The sequence below is a fragment of the Pseudorca crassidens genome, chromosome 3, assembly GCF_039906515.1.
Source record: "Pseudorca crassidens isolate mPseCra1 chromosome 3, mPseCra1.hap1, whole genome shotgun sequence".
Classification (NCBI taxonomy): Eukaryota; Metazoa; Chordata; class Mammalia; order Artiodactyla; family Delphinidae; genus Pseudorca; species Pseudorca crassidens.
Genome location: NC_090298.1, coordinates 132278934 through 132293792, shown reverse-complemented (window position 1 = coordinate 132293792; position 14859 = coordinate 132278934). Strand labels below are relative to the sequence as shown.

The 14859-nt window shown below is 43.3% G+C and overlaps 1 protein-coding gene across 2 annotated transcripts in view; it reads right to left on the bottom strand.

Annotated features, from left to right (window-relative positions):
* Positions 1-14859, bottom strand: part of SGCD (sarcoglycan delta) — a 414044-nt gene that overhangs the window by 131020 nt on the left and 268165 nt on the right. The window lies entirely within an intron of this gene.

Here is a 14859-nt window from a genome sequence, read left to right as displayed (position 1 = left end):
TCAGAGTTTGGAGTCATGTCTTATACTTGTTACATTCCACCTGAATCCCCAACTTAACACAGAGATTGCACACCATACGCGCAACAATTGTGTTTTAGATGTTGATACCTATCTAATATTGGCTTTGTTTGGTAATCTTGGGCATCTTGTATAATGGGTTAAAAATACAGTTCTGAGAAGAGATCTTCAGCAGCCCGACAAAAGCCTCCATGGCAGAAAGAAGGAGAAGAACGCTTGCTTTCGGATGACCATCCAACATGAGTACCAGGCAAGTGTTCAGAGATCACAGTCCCTCTCTCAGAACTTTCTGCATCACCCGCAGAGGTGCTTGGGGGAGGGTCATACTCACAGCAGGGTCTAACCACTGTTATTGTGAGGTGTGGGTGACTGTATCTCACCTGAGTCAAGGTCTGACCTCAGGGCAGAAGCACATACTAGCTGAGAAACTTTAGGCAAGCTGTTTTACCTCCATAGGCTTCAATCTCTTCTTAATCTCTTTCTTTTTTTTTTTTTTCCTCTCCATCCTAAGTACCTTTAAAGATGGTTCAGACAATCAAATAAGATGCCAGCAAATATTCAGATCTAACTCAGTACTACTATGCAGAGGGTGACTATACATTCAGTTTTCTAGGATTTCATGAGCCCTTGTGCATTAGCCCACCTGTGATTTGTGGTAGCACAGACATTCCCCCAGACTCACTGATATAATTGTTCTGTCTGAGAATCACGGAAGGAAAGAAGGAAGGGAGAGCAGGACAAAGATGGAGACAGAACGAGGAAAGGAATTGTCTTAAACACCAGTCAATTCAGCTGCTCTCCCACAGTTCTTTTTTTTTTTTTTTTTTTTTTGCGGTGCGCGGGCCTCTCACTGTTGTGGCCTCTCCCGTTGCGGAGCACAGGCTCCGGACGCTCAGGCTCAGCGGCCATGGCTCACGGGCGCAGCCGCTCCGTGGCATGTGGGATCTTCCCGGACTGGGGCACGAACCCGTGTCCCCTGCATCGGCAGGCGGACTCTCAACCACTGCGCCACCAGGGAAGCCCACACAGTTCATTTTTTATCCCTCCATTGTTCAGGTGACAGGACGAAGGTTTTATTTATTTTTTTAACATCTTTATTGGAGTATAATTGCTTTACAATGGTGTGTTAGTTTCTGCTTTATAACAAACTGAATCAGTTATACATATACATATGTTCCCATATCTCTTCCCTCTCACGTCTCCCTCCCTCCCACCCTCCCTATCCCACCCAACTAGGTGGTCATGGAAGCAAGCTAAGTGTCCATCAACAGATGAATGGATAAAGAAGATGTGGCACATATATACAATGGAATATTACTTAGCCATAAAAAGAAACAAAACTGAGTTATTTGTAGTGAGGTGGGTGGACCTAGAGTCTGTCATACAGAGTGAAGTAAGTCAGAAAGAGAAAAACAAATACCGTATGCTAACACATATATATGGAATCTAAGAAAAAAAAAAAAGGACGAAGGTTTTGAACTCGTGTTCAGTTACCAGGCTGGACCACAAGAGTAACAGTGGTCTTCTATGTTATCTTCTTCCAGCAGGGAGCGCTTCTCCTGCCTTTCCTAACTTCACCCAATGAAATCCTTCAAGGGCTAACTCAAATCTCCACTTCTCAGTGAAGGCCTTTCTTTGGAATTTCTGTGCCTCCAGTGCTCTGGGCACTTTTAGGGTACATTTCTCTGGTGCATTTCTCACATCTCATCCTCCAGCATAAGTTCCCAAAGGCAGGTAGAGACCATGCCTTAAAAATCCAATGCCCTGGCACCTTCCATTGGTTCACTAGAAATCTTTGATCAGAATACGCTAAGGAGAGACATATTTTCAGAGTCCTGGGAGAAAGAGTTAGGCCAGAGGAACTTGTTCATGCAAGGATGCCCTCATTAAACATAGAGTTGAAGCACTGGAGCCTGAAAACTCCCCAATAGCCAATCAGCTAGACAGATAGGAAGTCGAGAGGGAAAGTCATTTTCTTTGGCAGCTGAGACGCATTTAACAGCCAAAGGAGAAAAGCACATTACCTTTATCCATAGCTCATAGGCACCCTGCATACTAATTGCATATCAGCTCTCTCCTTTGTTTGGTTAAATGCAGTCTCTTCCACAAGCTCACCATACAACAACTTTAAATGTGCTCTGACCTCTGATCGGCTCCCACCAAGCAATTTAGCGGGAAGAAATGCACTGTGTCCAGACATCATCAGCCGTGCCTGTGCTCTTTCCAACCAGCATAATCCTGTCCTTTGTCATATGCACAGCCTGTTTCCTTCGGGCTGAGAGTGAAAAAGAGCAATGGGAACTGTCTGTGAGCACTGTAAGCCCTGTAGAGCAGGCTCATGACTTTCTTTTTGGATTAAACTACCAACCATAGACCTCATGGGTGCATTTGGTCCCAAGACTAGCAGATTTGTCCAACCTACCCCTCACCGGTTGATTGTCCTCACAGCACCCTGTAAATCACAAATCAGATCTTGTCACTCCCCAGTTTGAAGCCCTTCAGTGTCTCCCCACTACTTTTAAATCTATATCTCAATATGACACACAGTACACACTATATTATGGTTTTATAATATATTCACACACACACCCCTCCATAAGTATCCAGGTATTTGTGATAGTCATCTATATTTTGTATAACTTATATAATGTGTATACATATAACATATACACATATACGACATACACAACAAATACATATACCATACATACATATGAAACATATATAGAAATGTATATGTATATTTGTAGCTACATGTATGTGATATATGTTAAAAGCACAGGCTCTTTATAACAAAATAATGAATTGCACACTTTAAATAGGTGAATTGTAAGATAATGTGAATTATAGCTCAACAAAGTTGTTATTAAAAAAACAAAATATATGCTCTAGAGTCTGATTATCTGGGTTTGCGTCTCTCTTCTGCCACTTAATTTGCTACATAACCTTGGGAAACTTGCCTCTTTATTTGTCAGTCTGTTCGTATGTAAAGTGAGAATAATAAAACGTATCTCAGAGGGCTATCGTGAGAATTGAGCAAACACGTAAAGAGATTTGAACAGTAGTCGGTACAGAGTAAGCATTTAATAAACTGTTAATTTATTAACATTTATAGCCTGTCTCTTTTCATGTCTGGGCTCTCTGCTCCTTGACCTCTACCCTCTGGCTGTGTTGAACTTTTACACTTTTCCAGAAAGGTCATGCCTCCCCAGGATTTCGTAGATGCCACCCCAGTCTCAGCCCCTCCAAGTCCCTTTTCCTTGATTAACTCCTATTTATCTTGCCAGTCTCAACTTAATCATCATTTCCTTAAGGAAGATTGTCCTTACTTGCAAAATTAGGTTAAAATCTCCTAATTTTATGTTCCTATACATCTTGTACTTCTCCCATAAGACACATTCTTCTCTCGTAAATGTTTAAAACATCTGTCTTTCTTGCTCGGCTGCTCATTCCAGAAAAACAGGGGCCCTGGGGGTCCCTCTGGTCTGCGCAGCAGTTGGCCAGAAGAACCACTCAACTAATATTGGCTGAATGCGATTGAATTTCTTTCTGTAATTTTGTCATTTTTGTAGTGAGAACTGCTTACACTATGGCTTGGATAATGCCAAGAACCTTCCTGCTGAAGTCACTTCCTTTCTTCTTTGACCCGTGAAAGTTCCTGCATCATAAATAACTTCTAAGTGTCCAACTCTACTTAACTTTTCTCTTTGGCTTACAGAATAAAGATCCTATCAAATATTTCCATGAACATTGCAGCCACATCCCGTCCAGGACACTGCCAAAAGGAGAAAATCCCTGGGAGGCTCTCACAGAAACCTGAGAAGTTGTCTTAACTCAGGCTTTTGGAGAAGAAAGCAATTCCTGTTTACTCTATGCTGATAATGGCAAGCCCTTCCCCAAAGCTAAATCCAAATGTGCTTATTTGCTGGAAAAAAACCAGTGGCGGCTCATCCCACTTCCTCTGTCCCGAAGAGCTGGGCTCATGCTTCCCGTGACCCTGCTGTCTGGGGGCTGTGCTCACTCCCCCATGTCTGCGAAGTCTACCTCCATCCCCACCCATCACACTTCCCCTCGACTTCTCCTCTGGGGAGTTCTGCAGGTCACCTCCACGAGCTTGGTCTCCTACCCCCGTCTCCAGCACAAACTGCAGCCAAGGGTTATCTTACATTTTTTTTGTTTAACTTTTTAAAAACCATTTTTGCTGCTATTGCATGTTTCACTGGGTATGTGCTTTAATACCCCTAACTAGACTATAACCGACTTGGGATCAAGGAACTTTTGTGCTGTGTCCTTCCACCCCTGCACTGAACTTCGATTGGTCATAGCTGCACAAATGCTGTTCAATAGGAATTTATAGGAGGAACAGGCATCAATACACTGGGCACTTACGCTGTGCTTAGCACCATGCCAAGGACTTGACGTATATCGTGTAGGTACTCTTATCATGCTCATTATGCAGATGAGCAACTTGAGGCTTTCCAAGACTTAGGCACTTGCCTAAGGTTGTACCGCTAGAGCCACAAGTGGAATCCAGTTGGTCTGCCTCCAAAGCCCCTACCCAGGTAACCATTATGCTGTCCGATACTACTGTCCCTCAAAGAAGAAACTTAGGCATTTGCTTCTATCTTGTGTCCTGAAGGGTTCTGGATATTTTCTCCTCTGTCTCTCCTTATTTCTTTTGTTTATATTCACCCTCGCCACCTTTCCCCACAACTCCTTGGGAAGACAGGGTGCCGAAGCAGTTGAGATTCAAAGACTGGTAAAGCTTAGAGCAAGGTGGGAGGAAAAGCACAATACAAGTATGTTTTGCGCTCTTTCCTCCCACTCAAATGAGCAGAATTAAACTCAAGTCCCTTCCTTAGAGGAGAATAAAGTTAATTTCCTTCCTTATTCTGCATACTGAGAGTTTCTTATTCACACTGTCATCTCATTAAATTCCTAGTGTCACCGTGGAATACCAACATTCTACTTGGCCTCTGCTGGGATGAAAGAAAAAAAATCCAACTCAGGTGACTTCTGGTTGCATAAGAATATTCTACAGCAGTGAATACGATTAATGAGAAAGGAGACAATAGAGCCAAACTCTCTGGCAAGCCTCTTGCCACTGAAGATGGCCTGGTAGAAGTTAATCTCCTTGTCTGAAAATACTCTGTCTTTGGCATTAACTGGGAAGAAGACAACTTTGAGGATAGAAACAAGCCAACAGATGCCTGAAAGCATATTAGCTGTGGCTTGATAGAGAAATTAAAGTCGTCTCGGTTCCACAGACACAAAACCAAACATGGCGCTCCCTTAGTAAGTGCTGGAATTGGTTCTCCTGCAAGCAGCCAAGTAGTGAACCTCATCAACTCTTCAATCAAACTAGAAAGCTGACAAATGTCCCCAACTGCCTTTTTACCTCCTCTCCCCATCCCCACGTGCACATGAGGAAGACAATGGCTCAGCAACGGGGGAGGTTGGCTAAGGCAACACTGCTGGGACAGCGGGGGATGTTGACACAGAATGATTAATCCATCACGCTGATATGAAATCACATCTCCCTCCTGCCCAAGGGAAAAGCGCATGGGGCCCGGCAAATGCATCCTCCTCCCGCATCAGGGATCAACCCCTAAGCGTGGGGGAAAAAGCTGACCAAGGCAGCTTAAGATGCCCGTGCACGTGGGTGGGTGAACACGTGAAACCAGGTGGTAGAATCAACCAGGCTTTGGGACTGGCTCTTTTTTATTTTTTGGAGAATGATAAGAGTTGTACTTCCAGCAACCTTTCCGATGAAACCCCATTATTATTTCTCTATTGTAAAATTGTGCTTTTTCTCATTTAGTATCTCTGGTTTATTAAGGTTGGAACTGTTCATCTGAGACTCTTTTATATGTGGCTTTCTCGCTACATTATTTATGAGAAACGTATCTTTATGATCTAATACAGTATTCCTGTATGCCTATAAATAATAAACCAACTTTGGGATGAGATGCCAGAAGAACTGTAGGACCGGCAGTTCTCTGTAAATAGTTGAATCCCCAGCAGATGATCTCTGCTAAGGATAACAGAGAGAAGGAGGGCCCTGGCAAGTTTCGGGGTTCCTCTGATTTGTTACCCAAATGTTACTGTTAGGTTGGTAGGCCCTTCTCTCCCAAGGAGCAATGTCTGACTATTCAGTTTTTACCATCACAGAAGAGGAAGTATGTTCCACTTTTTACTATAATCCTGTAGCCTCTCTCATGCTTCCTTCTACTCACTGATGAGATACTTCAGAAAGGAGGAGAAAGAAGAGAAAAAGATGGAGGCAAAGAAACAGGAAAAGGGGAAAGTTTGTTTATTTAGCACCCACATACATGGACTAAATGATCTGAGTAGCGTAGCCAACTTCAGGTAGCTGGTAGGTACGGCAGAACCCAGTTATGCCACATTCGAAAGCTTGAGTTCCTTCTCGTGGAGAAAGGCAGAGCGGATTAGAACAAGTGTAAGAACACAGGATGAGGCCCTCAAATTCTAAGGATGCCTCCAGCAAGGCAGCCATGGCCCCAGTAAGCCAGCCCTGAGCCTCCATCAGAGAAAGAAATGGCCTGGACCTGGGAGCTGTTTCAGTGATGCTCTATTTGAAGAGCTTCTCTAAGTTCTTGCTCCTGGATGCCCTATTAGGCCATCACCTCTCTGGTGTTCACCTGTTCAATCTGTGTCAATGGTTCTCTGACCCTTCCGCTCAGCTGCTCAGTGGGGCATCTCTTGTGGGCCTTTTCTTGGGCTGGCATTTCCCACCAAACACTTGGCCTCCCCCTTAGAGAGGTGCTCAAGTAGCAAGATCCAGTGCCTCCACAACTGAACTATTCATCTTCAATCCTAAACCTGCCGTTGCTCCTATACATTTCTGTTAACCGTGCCACAGCTGTCTGACTGACAAGGTGCACAAGACCAGAAGCATCCCAGCTTCCCTCCCTCCTGACTTTCCACGTCCAATTAGTTGCCAAGATTCATCAGTTCTCCTTCAAGATGATCATTCCCATGTGTTCTCTCTCTCTCTCTATCCTAGTTTAGGACTTCATGAATCCTCAACAAAGATATGATAATAATCTCTTAACTTACATGCAAGGTCTCACTCCCTCTGTTTCTCTGTACTATCCAGATTGGTTATCAAACATTCCAAGGTTCAAAAATTTCAATCCTTTCATGCAACAAATATTAGTGAGCACTTACTAGGCACCAGGCACCATTCTAGACTCTGAAAAGCAGAAGTTCCTGTTGTCATGAAGTTTATATTTTAATGAGGTGGACAGGATGAAACTAAACACATATATACACAACATGCTATGTCATGTTGTGATAATTGCTCTTAAGAGGAATAAAGCAGGTAAAAGTACAGCCCAGGAATCAACAAACACTTCCTGTAAAGCACCAAATAATAAATATTTTAGGCTTTGTGGGCCACATGATCTGTCTCAACTACTAAACTCTGCTGTTGTAGTGTGAAAGCAACCACAGACAATACACGTGAGCCTGGCTGTGTTCCAGTACAACATTATTTACAAAACCAAGCAGTGGTAGTGGTGTGATTTGGCCCACAGGCCATACTCTGCCAACGCCTGGTATAGACTTGATAGCAGGAACATGCTATTTTTTTAAGGGAATCTAAGAATACCTCTTTGATGAAGTGATATTTAAGCCATAAAGAAAGAGACCCTTTATGCATAGACTGTGAAAGAGGATTCCATGCAGAGGGAAGCGTAAGTACTAACGATGGGTGGTGAAAACATGCTTGGGGATGAAGCAAGGAAGCCAGGGTATCTGGGGCTAAGCAAGCAAGGGGGACAGAGCTCACAGAGTATCTTCCATGGACACCCTTCGTAATGCCTGGGTTCCACTGTTGCATGTACAACAGTCATGAGTTTTCATGATGGTGCCTTTGATTATTATAATAAAAATATCATGAATATCTGCTATTTTTCTTTGCCCAGCACCCAGTCCCCCTCCCAGTAACACCACCTCAGTTTTCCTTTTGAGAACTGACCCCTTCTTTGTCTCACTCCCCGGCATTTCCCACCGTAGCTCCAGCAGTGGAATATGAACCAGGCCATGCTAACCAGCAGATTCCATCATCCAGGTCATGATGACTCATTCAAGGATGGGCATATGGCCCAAGTCAGTCCAGTCAGAGTAAAAACAAGGACTTTGTTGGATTTATATTCGGAAGGTAAGCCCTCCTCCTGTTCACCAGCAGAGGTGATGACCAAATACAAGACTGGAAAACAGAGCTAAGAGATGGTAAGAGAAAGACAGAGACTGAATTTTGGTCACGTTATTCGAGCCACTGAATCTAGCCTGAAGCTGGCTACCACTGAACTTTTCTACCACACAAGGCAATAAATCTCCCCGCCTCTGGCTTTGAGTTGGATTCACAGAAATCACAACCAAATGAGTCCTGACAGATAAACAAATGCTATTCCATTTGCCAAGAAAGCACTCTCATGTGTTTTTTTCCTCCAATCCATACTCAAGACCTAGTTCAAATACTCCCTTCATTTACAAAGCTTTCAAAATTCTCTCTGGGATACCACCCTACTACATCTAGAATCTGTAATTCTGGAGTCCCTTTGCTTCTATCCTTCTAAGAAGCTTGTTTTCTGCTTGGGCTCTCACATATTGGCATGTGTGTTTCATCTCCCTGATAAGATACCTCCCTGAAAGAGTAGGAACATTAACCACTTCATCTCTATATCTCCATGACTCCAATAACAGTAAAGATATCTTATATATAAATGTACATGTGCATTTGTGTGTGTGTGTGTGTATACACACACACACACACACATATATTTAATGAATAAACACTACTAAGAACACCCTACTCTTTTCATCATAATTATCAATTACCAGGCTGCAGTACAGGGTTTCATCAAAAACTAATTCAAAAGGCTAAATGCATCAGACCACATTTAAATTTCTATAAATCTTATGTTAATTTAAATGGCTTTAGATTTAATTTAAAATGTTTTTCAATTGATAGTAATGTAACTTGGATAATTAACATCAAGTGGCATCTAGAGGACATATTTTAAAAAACTAATCTAGAGTATAAAGAGACCTAATTAACAATCAGAATAACATTTTATAATTATGCTTTGTTTATAGGGGCTATAATGTCCAATTCATTGTTCAATGAAACTGGTCACTAATGAAGATCAAAATTATGTTTTCCCTGGCGTCTCCATGAAGATGCCTCTTAGATGCACTGGCTTTTATGTTGCCTACGTTTGCTGCTTTTTAAAGGCCACTGCTGACTGGTACTTAATACCTTTGTTCTGTAATTAAAGTTAAACTATACCATGCCTCATCCTGCATGCTAATTTTACACCTTTTTGGTTATTAAATGAACGGGCTTGGCTATAAACTTAAATTCTCTTGTGTAAGACCTAAATAGATACCTTTGTAATATGGAAAACCTAAGGTTGACAAAGACATTGATGCCCATGGGAAGAAAGACAGGGCCTGGTACCTGAATGAAAGCAAGGCCCTGAAGCCTAGGGGCATGGAGGCCCCGTGTGGAGAGTTAGGGAAGTAGGTGCTGGAGAGGTGGGGAGTGTGACAGGGCGATTGGTAAGTTCAGCTGCAAGTGATGAAGTGAAAGTGATGGAGAGACATCCATGCAGAAAAGTCCAGGTTTTTGGAAATGTGGAACTACAAATGAGAAGACCGTTCAAGGCAAATACAGATTTGAGGGTCACCTGAAAAGGGCAACTATTGAAACTGTAAGTAAGTATGGGATTTTCCATAGAAACGTGAAAAAAGAAAACTAAGGACTGACCCAGGGGCAAGTCCATATGTGGTGCCGGGAGTGAATCCACGTCCCTGAGTAAGTGAAAGAAGAGGTAGCGAAGGAAGTGGAGGAACAGTTACAGATGTGGGAAAACTGTGGGAAGAGCGGCGTCTCTAGAAGCCAGAAACGAGGGGAATAAGTGGACAACTGTGGTCCAGTTCTCTTCGCCGCTCAGTATGACGCAACGTGCTATGGAGTTCAGGGAAGTTGAAGCTCACTGTGACAGAGGTCATCAGGCACAGTGGGTAAGACCGCCTGGATTCAGATCCTGACTCTGCCAGTGTCCCTCTGCGGAACTGAGGACAAAGTTCACAGCACTCTGTGCCCCAGTTTGCCCCTCTATAAATCAAGGTGATGAGCCAGGTTCCTCTAAGATTGTGCTGTGGATCCAATGCATTTACTCATGGCAAGTGACCGGCATCTTGCACAGAATAAGCCCTCAGTGTGTGTTTGCTCTATTTATATTGTAGCTTTTCTGGAGCAAAGTGGAACAAGCTGAACCTGAACTCAAATGAGAGCTACCAGCAAAGTGGTGGCAAAATGATTGAGCTGTGACTGTCTTAGGTCAGTGTTCTTTAGCCTAGCGGTCCCCAACCTTTTTGGCACCAGGAACCGGTTTCATGGAAGACAATTTTCCACGGACTGGGGAGGGGGGCGATAGTTCAGGGGGTAATGCGAGCGATGGGGCGCGGCAGATGAAGCTTGGCTCACTTGCCCGCCGCTCACTTCCTGCTCTACAGCCTGGTTCCTAATAGGCTGCGGACTGCTAGAGGTCCGCAGCCCGGGGGTTGGAGACCCCTGCTTTAGCCTACATCAGAATCACCTACAGCTTACTGGCCCTACTCCTGAGTTTCTGATCAATAGGTCTAGGGTGGAGCTTGAGAATTTGCATGTCGAACAAGTAGACCATAGCTGATGCTCCTAATTTAAGGACCATGCTCTGAGAACCACTGTCTTTGAGTGGAAGGAAAGACCCTACAATTTTGGGAATTCAACCCAGGCCTTCAATCCCTATCTTCAAAAGGTATTTTCTCTTCTGACCCTAGCTGTGTTCAGGAAATCTACCAGTCCAAACTTAACTGATATCTGAACACTCCTACAAGTCCTAAGCCAATCTCTGAGTACCTTCTTCTATGAACATACGAGGGCTAGGTACAATTTTAGAACTTGATGGGTTCCCTGAAGTCCAAGTGGAACAGCGAAAACCATCACTGACACAACAGTCAGCACGTAGAGTGCTGACCTTGTACCAATCACTGTGCTGATAATCGGTACATATACTGTACCATCTACTTCTCCGAACTCCTGAGAGAGTCAGGCATTATTACACCATGTCACAGAGTAGAAGGAAGCCTAGAAAGGGAAAGTGACATATCCCAAGGCACTGGCTGAGGAATGACAGAAACCGAGATTAAACCTGTTCTCTCGACCACTCAACTACACAGCTCTTGCCTGCTCTTTTTACCCCAGGAAACATGTGCATTATGAAACGTCAGCAACTGCTGTCTGCCTACATGATTCCTCCGTATCTTTTCCAGGATAAAAGTTTCCAGATAATCGAACTGTTTTTATGAGGTATGGCTACTAGTCCTTTAGCCAGACTATTCAGTGTCCTTGGAGTGTGCCCAAGGTAGTCATTATCCTGAAAACTGAATAGGTGGGTGTGGTTATCCAGAGAGGAGTATAAACAATTGTTCTGATCCCATGGGTTAAGCAACTGTTTCCAAGAGACATTATCTCCTTAGGGTTATTATTATCTTCTACTGCATGTTCTTACTCAGCTATCAACTAACATTACTGATTTATTTGACAGATGTTTCTTCCTGTTTTCATTCATTCTTACTTCCACTCTTTATTGTATTCCTCTCTCTTTGTTTTATACGTGTAGAAACTAAAGCTTAAAGAGAAAAATAGACTTGGATAGGGTCACTCAGATTGTAAATGCTTGAGCAAAGATTCAAACCCAGCTATGTTAGATTCCACCACGAAATATGCAACCAGATTCCAACCTCACAAGAGTTTGAGCAGTCTGATGACTCAAAAAGACAAACTTCTCATTAAGCTGAAAATGAAATTGCCTAAACTTCTCCTTCGACACCATATGGCTGAATCCCAGATGACAGGAAGCTCATTTCTGCAACACACTAGGCTCATTTCACTGAGTAGGTTGATGTGAGATTTGTGGGGTGGTCATTTCCTCTTCTTTTCAGCATCGGTAGCAGCAGTGGTATTTATTATGATGCTTCCTTTCTACATTTTTACACAAAAAAGCAAATGCTTCTGATGATGGATAGAGACAGATTTTATCCTAAATCATTCTGTAAGTGAAATGTCACAAGCACAAGAAACAACAGCAGCAAAATTACCCACCTGCCTTCAAGTGACCAAATGCTACAATCGTCTTCCAATCCTTAGTTTTTGTCACGATAGGGGAGGGGGGGAAGTTCTTAACTGATACCATCATAGAGTTTTGTACACTGGGATGAAACCACAGTGTTTGGACATGTAAAATATCTGTATCTTTGCAAAGTCAGATTGTAAAGCAGTGAGGTGACTCACGAAGCCCCAAAGACTGATGGGAAGTGCCAAACACCATTTGTACAAAATGATCTCGGCATGAGGTACCATCACTTTTTCCCCTGGGCAGTTATTTTAGAACTGGTAGAGCAAAAGACTCTTGACTAAGAGGATAGCTTAACGTTTCTGCATTTTTTCCCCCCAAAACTTAGAACTAACATAGAAAGTGCCATTTCTACGAATAATAGAGAAAAACATTCATTGTGAGAGTTGGCAAAGGTCTTAGAACTACATTTATGTGTAGCCATGTGCACGGAGGGTGGAGCCCACAGGCAAGGATTTGAACATCAGTCCCACCACTTACTGGTACTTGATCTTGGCAAGTTTCTTCACCTTTTCAAGCCTTAGTGTACTCATCTAAAAATGGGACCAATTTGAGGAGGCAGCAAAGTATAGTGCTTTAATGTGAAGCAGTCTATATTCAAATACCTGGCTGGGAATCCTGGCTCTCACCCTTTACCATGGCTCACCCCTCCCCATAGCTCAGTTCCGTCATCTGTAAAATGGGGATGGTAAAAACAGTGCCTGCCTCACAAGGTGTTGGTGAGGTCTAAATGCAATAATGCACCTAAAGCATCCTACTTGGATCATGGCAAGTGGTCAGTAGACTTTACCTTTTTTTCTTTTAAAGACTATCTACTTAAGGGGTTTTAAAAATAAGTTCTAAGAGGTCTCCCAAGGACAGAGTGGGGGGCGGGGAGAAAGAAGCTATACAGCTTAACCTTTATGCCTTAAAATCCCCATCCACAACCCAGAGCAGTGCTGTTCTTTTTTTTTTTTTTTTCTTTTTCGGTACGCGGGCCTCTCACTGTTGTGGCCTCTCCCGTTGCGGAGCACAGGCTCCGGATGCGCAGGCTCAGCGGCCATGGCTCACGGGCCCAGCTGCTCCATGGCATGTGGGATCTTCCTGGACCGGGGCACGAACCCGTGTCCCCTGCATCGGCAGGCGGACTCTCAACCGCTGCGCCACCAGGGAAGCCCAGTGCTGTTCTTTTATACATTTTATTGATTGGGGTTTGGTATGAAATTTTATTTGTAAAAGTTTCTGTTGCTAAGTTTTAAAAAATTGTTTGAAACTTCTGCTCTAGACAGCTCTCATTTTACAGATAGGAAAAAGCAAGGCCCTGAAAGACAAAGGAATTGTTCCATCCCAGTGAGCACCTGACCAGCGATTAGACCGCCCCTGGCTCGCTGCCTCTGCACCCGGCCCTCCCATGCCATTGAGCTCTGTCAGGATGGCCACTGCCATCTTCTGACTGTGCTGAGCCTGATGCCGGTCAGAACGATGCTGACGTTTTGACACTGACAGAGGAAAGCATAATGGGGCCAGTAAGAGTGATAGGGGAGTCAGGGGTAAATACAGGTGGGACAGTAGAGGGTGAGTGTGTGTGCGGGGTGTGTGCGTGTGCGTGCATGTTCACGTGTGTTATTATGTTAGGCACTCAAGATCCACTAAGTATGAGAGGCTGGTGGAACAGCTAGATGAAAAGCAAGACCTAGAACTCAGGGAAGATGCCAGGCCTGGGGATGGAAACTTAGGAGTCATCTAGCAAGAAAGTTAGATATGAATGTGTATTATATCAGATAGAGAGACAGACAGACAGGCCAGACAAGCTGATGGACTGAGGGTGGAGGTGATGAACAGAAGGAAGACAGCACTAATAGAGAAGAAAGAAGATGCAGGGTGCAACTAATAATGTACACAGCAAATAATAAGTTCAAGTACAAATAACATAATAATTTAAGTTAATAACATCTAGCACTTAGTGAACACTTCCTATTTTTAGCCAACTTACGAACCACTTTCCATAGATTATTTCATTCAATCCTTCCAGTCTCAGAAGGTAGATACTTCTATTACCCCCATTTTATAGATGAGCAAAACACAGATGTAGAGAGGTTAGCTAACTTGCTTTAGGTCACACAGCTATTAAAGGACAGAGATAGCATTAAAAATATAGTGGGTTAATTCCAGAGTCTGAGCTTTTAACTGGTACTCATAGAGAGCAAGAGAAGGAAAAGCAGGATTAGTATTAATAGTAGCATGAGTATTAACAGCAGCAGCACTGAATGAGTACTGTTTTGTGCTCGGCACTGTGATAAGTGTGTATAACATGACCTAACACAATCTGATTGAGCCCTAGGGAGAACTAGAGGAGGTAGGTGTTCTTAGCCCAATCGAGCAGAAAAGGAAACTGGTTCAGTGATGTTGGTAATTTGTCTAAAATCACACAGCTAGTAGGTGACAGAGCCGGATGAAAAGCTAAGTTAGCTCCAGTACCAGAACTCTTAAACCACCCTGCTAGACCATTTCGGTGTCCAGCCAAATTCAATGATTCCAATAGTGGAAGCAACAGAGAAATTCCTGTTTTTACAAATAAATCCTTGGGTCCTTACAAAAGAACTTCTAATTCAGTTAAGTCATGCTTGGATCCGTGAACCTGAACTTTTCAGAA